Source organism: Asparagus officinalis, unplaced genomic scaffold (assembly GCF_001876935.1).
Source record: "Asparagus officinalis unplaced genomic scaffold, Aspof.V1 AsparagusV1_Un828, whole genome shotgun sequence".
Taxonomy (NCBI): Eukaryota; Viridiplantae; Streptophyta; class Magnoliopsida; order Asparagales; family Asparagaceae; genus Asparagus; species Asparagus officinalis.
Window position 1 is genome coordinate 39261 of NW_017973087.1, and position 11487 is coordinate 50747.

Below are 11487 nucleotides of genomic sequence, written 5' to 3' on the forward strand. Positions count from 1 at the left end.
AAATTTCCCATACTATTGCCACATGACAGGTTTTTATTTGGTGAAATCTTTATGTGATTTTAAAGTCATAACAAGAAATTGCTAAAATTTATAAGCAGAATTTAAGAAAGAAGAGGGTTTATGTGTGAAGGTTTTCATTACTCTATCTTCCATTTTCTCGGCTACCATTTTGGTCAAATCCAATTTATAAAATTAAGGAATCCAATTTATCCAAGCTTCTAGTGATCGACGGGGAAATAAAAGAGAGGTGAAGGAGTTACTTTTATCAATTATTTATTGATAACCAAACAAGTAAGTAACATAGAGATTTTGGCCATATAGTGAATGATAGGAACTATAGATATTGTCAAAAAATTAAGATTAACAAGGTTAAAGATTCTCTAGAGAAAATAAAAAGTGGAAGAGCCTTAGGACCAAACGATATCCCTATTGAATTTTGAAAATGTCTTGGAGATATAGGCTTAGGATGATTAGCTAAACTATTTAATAAGATTATTGAGACGAAAAGAATGTCGGATGAGTGGAATATTAGTACTTTAATATTGATATACAAGAATAAAGGAGATATACAAAGTTATTCAAATTATCAAGGTATTAAACTCATGTATCATACTATGAAACTTTAGGAGAGATTAATTGAGCAAAGACTAAGAAATGAGACAAGTATATATAAAAATCAATTTGGTTTTATACCTGGGAGGTCAACTATGGAAGCTATACATATTTTGAGACGGTTAATGGAGAGATATATAGAGAAGAGAAATGATCTACATATGATTTTTATCGATCTAGAAAAAGCTTAAGATAGAGTGCCTAGAGAGGTAATGTGGTGGGTATTAGAAAAGAAACATGTATATAGTATATATATTGATGTGACTAAAGATATGTATGATAAAGTAACGACTAGAGTAAGAACTAATAAATGAGAGACTAAATTATTTTCTATTACCATAGGTTTACACCAAGGGTCAGCTTTAAGTCCTTATCTTTTTGCATTAGTTGTAGACCAACTTACTAAGCACATTTAGGATGAAATCCCATGGTATATGTTATTTGCCGATGATATAGTGTTAGTTGATGAAACTAGAAGAGACATTATTCTTAAAGTAGAAAGATAGAGATAAGCTCTTGAATCTAAAAGTTTTAGAATTAGTAAAATAAAAATAGAATACATAGTACATTTTTAGTAAAACTAGGAAAGGAAGAGAGCCTATGGTACATATTGATGACTAAGAAATACTTAAAACTAATCATTTTTGCTATTTAGGATCAATCATTAGGCATGATGGTGAGACAGAGGATAATGTTGTGCATCAAATTAAATCGGAATGGTTAAAATGGAGGAGTCCTTTGGGAGTCTTATGTGATCGTAGAGTACCAATGAAAGTAAAGAGAAAATTCTATAGGACGGTTATAAGACCAACTATACTTTATGGGTCAGAGTGTTTGGCGATTAAAAATAACATGTTCAAAAAATGAGAATAGCAGAAATGAGAATGTTGGATGGTCTTGTGGATATACATTAAAAGATAGGATAAGAAAAGAGTGCATCCGTAGTAAATTAGAGGTTGCTCTTATTGAAGATAAAATGAGATAATAGATTAAGATAATTTGGTCATGTACAACGTAGACCCCTTAATGTACCGATTAGGAAAAACGATAATATTAGAGTTAATGGAGCTAGGAGATCTAGAGGTAGACCTAGAATGGCTTGGTTAGAAGTAATTAAGAATGATATGATTAGGACTAACTTAACAGAGGAGATAACCCATAACAGAATGGAATAGAAAAATAGGATTTATGTAGCCGATCCAAAATATTTGGGATAAAGGCTTAGTTGTTGTTATTGTAATTTATCCAAGCTTCTCATGCATTTCATCAACATCTAATTACTTATCTTAATTCTACAAGAAATTATTAATTGAATTTTAAATGGAGTATTTTTTAATTTATTGAACAAAATTAGTTGCTTGGATTCTATAGAGATTTCAAAATCAAGAGGGAGATAGATGAGATTTGTAGGATTCTTCAAATTTTGGAAGAACGTAATGAATTACAAGATGGTGGGTTCATAAGCTTGAGGCTCCTTCCATTTTAAGATTCAATGGGTGCATTGGATTATGTTGATGTTAGAAAATTGAGGTCTGATTTAGGAGATTTAAACTTGATTTATGGGTCCCTTAATCACCTTTGATGATTAGACTTTAGTTGAGGGTCTTGATTTATTGTTCGCTACGCAAATAACAAAGGCTAGAGGCCGTTAGGTCTCATGTTTATGAGACTATATCTCTAATCTTGTTTTGATGATTTACAAAAAATTATTAACATCGTTTACCTAGTGTTTGTATTTTTTTTATTAGGAATTCTAGACAAACATCGATGTTGGAGGTTGGATAGAATCGAGTTTAACGATCATATCAAATGGAGATTAGCAGAAAGTGGAATGAAGCCTTACAATTCAAAGTCAAGATCCGATCAAGCTTCATACACATCCAAGTCGAGCTTAATAAAGATCTACAGCTTGGGTATATTAGTTTAGGTTTATACTTTATGTGTTGATACTTAGAGCTCAAACTATACACACACATTGCTTTCGTTTTCATTGTTTTTGTTTTCAAGTTTAAATCGTATAAATATGAAACTAATAGTTATATACATATACATATATACTAGTTTTCTATTTATCGATTTTATTTTTAAATAATGTGTTTATCCATATAAATGTGAAACAAATGGATATAGTTATATTTACACAAATTGTTTCATGTTTATACATTGCTTACAATAATTTCATCAATATCAAGCTTTAACAACTCAATGAAATCATGTTTATTTACAAAAGTATGTGTTTATGGATTAAAGACTTAATTACACCATTTTATATCTTTTTTTAAGTCCATTAATCTATTCAAAATGAATATGCAAGTTTGTTTGTCAAAAATGTGTTGTTAAGTTTTTATGTTTTTGGACTATTTTGCAAAATGATGAGTTTTCATAATTGGGAACTAAAAAGTGAGATATTCTTTTTATAACATGATTATTATCATGTTTATAAACATTTCATAAAGTTTTATATTTTTTAGAATTTATTTAATATTTTTAAATGAAGTTTAAATTTGAAATTTACTATGCAAACCAGGCTGAGTGCATGATTGGGTCGACCCATGAACAGTGACGAGTCGACTCATAAAGTCCTGCACACTTAGCATTTTAGTCTAATGAGTCGACCCATATAGTCATGAGTTAACACATGACCTAGATGAGTCGACCCATCAAGTGACCATTGCACAATAACGGCTATTTTCCAGATTTTTCTGTTTTTGTATTTTTTATGGGTTTTTGTTGGTTTCTTGGGCTGGTTTCTTCCACTCTATATATACCTCTTTGCCATAACTATTTTCAACAACTAAGAGAGTTTTTAAATAAGTTTAAAGGGTGTTTAAAGTTTGTTTAAACGTGTTTTACAAAAGTTTATGTGAAGAGGTTTTCACAAGAAGAAGAAGAGATCATCATTTCGTGTTTGACCTTTCATCTCATCTCTTTCGTTCATGTTATTATTAGGAAGTTTTCTAAACTCAACATAAACAAATGCACTCTTTTCATTGCACGTATTGTAATCAAAAGGGCAATTTATACAATTATTTCTTTGACCGTGTTAGTGCACCAAATGCGCCAAAAATGGATCATAACCCTAGGGCTTTGAACTTTAATAATAGGGGTGATGTCCTTAATGTAAAACCCAGTAAATTTGAATATTTTATGATAAATAATGATAAATATGTTATATGGTGAAAAATAATATATTTTGATGTTTGGATATGATAAGAATTGATTTGAGATCAATTCAATGTATATTTGTGAAAATATGAGTGCAAATGCACAAAACATGCACAAAGGCCAAAAGAGTGAAAATCTGGGAATAATGACCAGTTATGAGTTTTTATGTTTTGTACACCGATGCAGTTAGAATTTGGAAAAATGTAAAAGACCAAAGTTGTAGTTCTCTTCAGCATCTTTCCAACAAGTCTTAGATCACCTCATTCCGAGTTCGGATGAGAAAGTTATAACCAAAATACCGAAGGGGTATTTTCCTAGTCAGACGAGGTTTCCTGGTTCGGGTATAACAGGTTTGTTTCGGGTTTGCCTCTATAAATACCTGTATTTTTTCACGAAAATTTCTTTCTTTTATCATATCTAAGAACCCTAACAGCTACCAAACCCCCATAAAACCTATTTTGAATTCTTGGAGAAGATTGGAGGCTTTCAAGTTGGGTTTTTGTTGATTTTTGGCTTTTGGAGTGGAGATCTCCTTCGACGTTGCTTCTAACAAGTTTTCCTACAACCCCAGGAGAGTATCATCTCTACTAATCCCCCTCCAAGTTTTTAAAATATTTTTGAAGAGTTTTTAATGAGTTTTATAGAGCCTAATCAATTAATTTGTGTATAAAAATTGGATCTTTTGTATATATGTATAAAGACTAGGTCTTTTCATGTTAAAGAGATTAAGCACGAATTTACTGAAGTGTTTTAAGATCTAAAAATAATTTAAGATATTGTTTATCTGAATTTAGATGTCTTATTCTTCGTTTTAAAGTTTTGTGCATGATTGAAGGTTTACATATGATTTCTTGTGCATATAATCATGTTTGTTATGTTCTGCTGAAAATCTGCTGCACATATATATTTGAGCTAGAAATTTGAAATAACAAATGAAATCCAAATTGAACCAAACTAATGCCAATTGAAAGATATGTGAATCTAGTTTTTAAAACAGAAAACCATACCTAAAGATAATTTTTCTAGAGAAAGATATGCTCAATTTACTGATGATATGTTCTGCAGAAAATCTGCTGCACAAATAAAATGTTTGACTGGAAATTTGAAATATCATATGAACTCCAAACTAAACCAAATCAGTGTCAAATGATAGCTATGTGAATCTAGTTTTCAAAAAGAAAAACTATTCTTAAAAAGAGTTTGTCCAAAGAAAGATATTCTCAATTTACTAATGATATGTCCTGCAGAAAACTGCAGATGTGCTGATTTGAAATAAATTGATAGATTACGTAAAGGTTTCTTGAGTTTCCCTATTGTTTGTTATTTTTTGAGAGAGTTTCTCGATCTTGTACTGTTATATACAATGCTTAAGAGTTGTTTAACATCTGGGATGATGATGAACACCAGATATGGACACGCACACCGAGACATGTGCACGTACACTTAGATTATGTTGTGTTAACATACTTTTTGTCGCATGTTAAGCTGATGAATACATATGAAAGAGTATAGTTATTTCATGTATCCGGAAATAGGAAGATAAAACCTATTTGCCGCAGAACGATTGAGTAATAGTATTACAAAAGTATCGTTATTTCATGTATCCGGAAATAGGAAGATAAAACCTATTTGCCGCAGAACGATTGAGTAATAGTATTACAAAAGTATCGTTATTTCATGTATCCGGAAATAGAAAGATCCTATTTACCGCAGAACGATTGAGTAATAGTATTACAAAAGTATCGTTATTTCATGTATCCGGAAATAGGAAGATAAAACCTATTTGCCGCAGAACGATTGAGTAAGAATATTACAAAAGTATCGTTAATTCATGTATCCGGAAATAGGGAGATAAAACCTATTTGCCGCAGAACGATTGAGTAAGAGTATTACAACAGTATCGTTATTATATGTATCCGGAATAGGAAAATAATAAACCCTATTACCGCAGAGCGATTGAGTAACGAGCATTACAAAAGTATCGCTATAGTACAATATGATGCACACATAGATATTTGATCAGTTGTAAGTTTTACTTCCCAGATAGTTTGCCCGCGAGTAGGGTATTTTCCTTTGAGAATTTGTTACACCCGTTATGAACGGCAGATATATTTGTTTTAGCTTAGTTGGTATCCTCTTATATTAGAGCAGGTCACTCAGGCGTAATTCGAGATGAGATGATTATTCTTTATATTGGAGATTGGAGTATTTATCATTGATTATTTGTTTTTCATTCATAGAGAGTTGTATGAATGATTTGATATATGTATGTACTGACTCTATTTTCTTATATACTCCTATCCCTTCCCCTGGGGAGAGGTAGTGATGATCTCGCTAGCGCTTTGACGCTCGTTGTTTTCCCCCCCTTTCAGGCAGCGAGTCTGGCGCACGGAGAGTCGCAGGTTGATGGGACTTTTTAGTTGTCCATTTAGTTACTTATCATATTTTGTAGTTATTGTATAACTCCACATGTAGTTGATTATTTTCAGAATCTAGATTGGTATTTTGTTTCATAGAGTTGAGAGCTATTGTGAGACTTTGTTTATGTGACTCATTGTATTTGAGATTCAGTTCAAACTCAGAGATATGTCTATTTTATTCCAGTTGGGCTCATTATTGATTTTTCTTATGCTTCTTCTGTGTATATTCAGTGTTGTCCTATTTCTATTTTTACCTGTCTGTACCTTCACCTATTTATTGTTCCACTAGAGAGATAGTGATTGTGATGGTGAAACTTGTCATAGCATGGTGGTTGGTGCTTGGCAGGTTTGACAATCCGGGTTTCACCTGGGACTGCAGCCCTGTGTGAACCCTGGGGCGTCACACTTAAACTCTTCTGTACCAAGAATATTTGGGTACCAAAACATGTTTGATCTTTAAGAATAAATTTTTATCTTTTTAGTTTTTCATGTTCTTAAAGATGATTTTTACTTGAAAATTTATAAACAAATTGCAAATAATTTTTAAAATCTTTAAAAGAAAAGGAAAACTTGGTATAAGATTTAAAAATATATCTTTTATATTTTTTTAATTCTATTTTATAGATTTTTATGTTTTCACTTTTTATGAATTGATAATATTTTTACCAAGAAGATTTCCTTGATCAAACACTTTTTAATATATGTTGTTTTTGAATTTATGTATGACAGGTTTATATTTGATCAATTCCCCGAATTTATTACTTTTTCTTCCAATTCATTTTTACCGTGTGCCAAACGTTTATATAGGTTGGAACAACCTCAAAGAGCTTGATATAGTTGCCTCTCTTGCTTTCTTGTAAATTGATTTTGGATTGTTTTATCCTAAGCATACTCTTTTTGACCTTTATGGATAAAACATTTAAATGTTTTGATATTGCTATTTGCTTAAAAAATGATGATTTATAAATTAAGTATGTTTTTATGTGATTATGGTTTAGATTTAGATTTATGATTTCATTTGATTGATTTGATTTTTATTTGGACTTTCATGATTGTCGTGATTTTCTTGATTCTCATGATTTGTTTTCATTTGAAAATATTTTTCATGATTCTCAAGTTTTTCATTCTTTTAATTTCATAAATCTATATTTGTTTGTGTATTGAGACACCATTTGTGTGTGTGTGTGTGTGTGTGTGTTCTCAATCAATCATGACTTGTGTTTTGATAATTTATAAAATTCTGGATTTCTTGGTTAATCATTTGATTATTGTTTTTTGTTTTTTGATTCCTATTTTTGGAATATCTTTTTGTTTTTGATATATAACTTATTGATATATAATTATGTTTTAGACCCTTGTGAAGTTTGTCTTAATAGTACATATATATGTGTTCGCTTAGTCTTTTTCTATGTGGGTTGTGTTTAGCATATTCTATATCTTAGCTTGCTCATATATATTTGTCTAACTCATTATTACATATATTCTATATGGCATATTTATAAGGAGAGTATTCCCTATAATGTTTTATACTCACTAGGCTTATTTGTAGGGGGGGGGGGGTTGGNGGGGTTTGCTCTCTTATTATTTTTCCCATTTTTATGTTGACAAAAGGGGAGAAATAAGTGGTTTGTGAAAGTGATTTGTAAGTATTTATGACTATTTTGCTTTATTGCAAATTTTATATAAACTCTTTTTGTAGATTGTTTGTCATCATACAAAAGGGGGAGATTGTTAGGTCTCATGTTTATGAGCCTATATCTCTAATATTGTTTTGATGATTTACATATAATCTGTAACATCGTTTGTCTAGTGTTTGTATTTGTTTATTAGGAATTCCAGACAAACATCGATGTTGGAGGTTGGATGGAATCGAGGTTAACGATCATATCAAATGAAGGTTGGCGGAAAGTGGAATGAAACCTTACAATTCAAAATCAAGATTTGATCAAGCTTCATCCGCAACCAAGTCAAGCTTAACGAAGATCTACAGCTTGGGTATATTAGTTTAGCTTTATAGTTTGTGTGTTAATACTTAGAGCTCAAACTATACGCACACATTGCTTTCGTTTTCATTGTTTTCGTTTTTAAGTTTAAATGGTATAAATATGAAACTAATAGTTATATACATATACATATATACTAGTTTCCTATTTATCGATTTTATTTTAAAATAATGTGTTTAGCCATATAAATATGAAACAAATGTGTATAGTTATATTTACACAAATTTTTTCATGTTTATACATGCTTACAATGATTTCATCAATATCAAGCTTTAATAAATCAATGAAATCATGTTTATTTGCAAAGTTATGTGTTTATGGATTAAAGACTTAATTACATCATTTTATATATATATTTTAAGTCCATTTATCTATTAAAAAAGAATATGCAAGTTTGTTTGTCAAAAACATGTGTCGTTAAGATTTCATGTTTTTGGACTATTTTACAAAATAATGAGTTTTCACAATTGGGAAGTGAAAATTAAAAAAACAATTTTTGTAACATGTTTATTATCATGTTTATAAATATTTTATAAAGTTTTATATTTTTTAGAATTTATTTGATATTTTTAAACGAAGTTTAAAGTTAGAATTTACTTTGCAAATCAGGTTGTGTGCATGATTGAGTCGACCCTTAAACAGTGACGAGTCGTCTCATGAAGTCCTGCGCAGTTTGCATTTTAGTCTGATGAGTCGACCCATGAAGTCATGAGTTGTTCCATACAGTCATGAGTCGACTCATGACCTGGATGAGTCGACCTATCAAGTGACCGTTGCACAATAACGACTATTTTCCAGATTTTGCTGGTTTTTTGTTTTTTATGAGTTTTTGTTGGTTTCTTGGGCTGGTTTCTTCCACCCTATATATACCTCTTTGCTATAACTATTTTCAACAACTAAAGAAGTTTTTAAACAAGTTTAAAGGGTATTTAATGTTTGTTTAAGCGTGTTTTACAAAAGTTTATGTAAAGAGGTTTTCACAAGAGGAAGAAGAGATCATCATTTCGTGTTTGACCTTTCATCTCATTTCTTTCACTGTTGTTATCATTGGAAAGTTTTCTAAACTCAATCTCTAGCTAATTATATGTATAATTATAATTTTCATAAGCTAAACTTTAAAAATTGAGTTTATATTTGATTTTACTCTCTGTTTACACACTCAACCTATTGAGCTTTTAGTATTTCATATATTGTATTATTTAGGTTGTGGTGAGTGTTACTTAGAGTGTGAGCTTACAATTGAGTTCTCATCTATTGTAGAGAACAAAATCTTGTTGTTGAGCATTTATTGTGAGATCACTTTTGTTCGCGGGAAAAATCGTAGCTTTCTTCATTAATGATTCCATTGTACACTCTTGTAATAGTCTATCGATTACAAAGATCCGGTCTAGATCCGGTCTTTTAATAAGAATGCCGGTTACAACTGAAGAATCAAATGAAAAGAAATGAAAATTACAAATTTGTTTCCTTCGTTTGTCGAACGAATGTCACGAGCTCCTGTTTATCGCGTCGTCGCTCTTGTGGCGTCTTTGCCTGCGCACGGGGTTGTTGCCGTGGACCGACCGCGCGATCTTAGATCACGGTCGGATCTACGCAGTAAGACGGGTATTATTTCACGGAGGAATAATAGCCGGGGAGGATTGGTTTCACCAAGAAAACAATCGTGCAGACTCTCGGGATCAAAAGACCAAGTCTTGATCCGGAGGTAGGCAACGTAGATCTGAAGATCGATCCTCTCGAACCACCTGCTTATTTGACGTTGAATGATCGCCGAGCACGGCAGATCTGGATGACAAGTCCTTAGATGTCCCAAAAGTTGAGATCTTTTTTAGATCTGAGTCCTCCAATCCTGGCAGGGCTCGCCTCCTCCAAAATCAACCCTGAACAAATGAACCAACGGCTCCTCATTTATAGGACTCTCTTTACTGTGCCGGCGCGCACAGAAACTCTGTCGAGCCACCTCTGAGTGCCGGCCTGGGGCCGAGCCACCTCAGAGTGGCTCGCTCATGCGCGAGAGCCACCTCCCCCTCAAGGTGGCTTCGGCCCTTGGCCGCAGCCACCCTGGGCTGGCGCGGCACACGAGCACACCTCAGGGTAGCTCGGCCTTACGGCCGAGCCACCTTGGGTGGCATCGACCAGCCGAGCCACCTTAGGTGGCCGGCTTGGGCCGGCCACCCTAGGGTGCTCGCTTTGAGCCGAGCCCGCTCGGGTGTGTGGTTTGCTGTTTCCGCCTTTGGTCTATATCGTGATTCGTTCTGTGGTTTGATTTATTCCAGACTTGATTCAGTGAGCCTGATTTTGGCAGAAATCCGGATCCTGATTAGAGCAGTAAATCCACTTCTGAGTCTGAGTCGAACTGATTCTGATATCGATCGTTGATTCTCGTCGAGCCACGCTCGGTCGGTTGGATGACTCGGTTGAACCTTCAACAACTGGCTCTGATACCCGCACACGAATGGACGTAATATCCGTTGCTTGCGTGCGATAGATCAATCTCGTTGCCTCTCGTTAGTTTGTCGTTTGTGACCGACGTGAGCTAAGGGACCTATATAGTCAATTTTATATGCCTACGCAGATACCCTCAAAGTATTTCATTCTCGTTCTTTTAAGAAGATCTGGAATACTTTGATATGATGTCCCCACCTTCAGCGGTGTAAACGGGACTTTGAATGATCTCGCGTTCTGATTCCTTCAATCTTCCAGGCTATCGGTGCTTGTCGAATATCTTAAGAGTTCCGGTGCTGCATTATTGTCTGACACTTGTCGAATTTTAAATTAGGGAGTGGATTCCTGATCTTTTAGCTAAACATCGATGTTGGCGTCGAGTCTTTATTTGCAACGCGTTATCACAGCGTCGTGTTGTGATTTATCCTTAAAAGTGTTTTAAAAACATTCATCCAGGAACTTCTCAACAAAATTAGGGAACAATTATATCATCATAGCCTTATTCGAGTCTTGAGAGCAGTTGTAACCTCATATGCCTGTTGGAAGATTGGGAGCAGTTCTATACTCATATACTCTTCGGAGTGTTAGTTCTTTTTCATTGCGCAACAATTGATAGGTGTTACTAAGTCACGCGTGGTGCGGGCGTGACTTAGGTTTTGAACGTCGTAACGTTGAATTTTCTTCGCAAACGTTTGACTGGCGTACCTAGGATCACGCTGTTGGAACCGGCGTTGACCCTAAGGTTTCGAACTCCGTTGATGCTCAAGTCACAGACTAACAATGGAGGCTTATGCCTGCAGTGACTCTCGTAATTATAGTTTTGGCAAAAACCCTCAGCCATT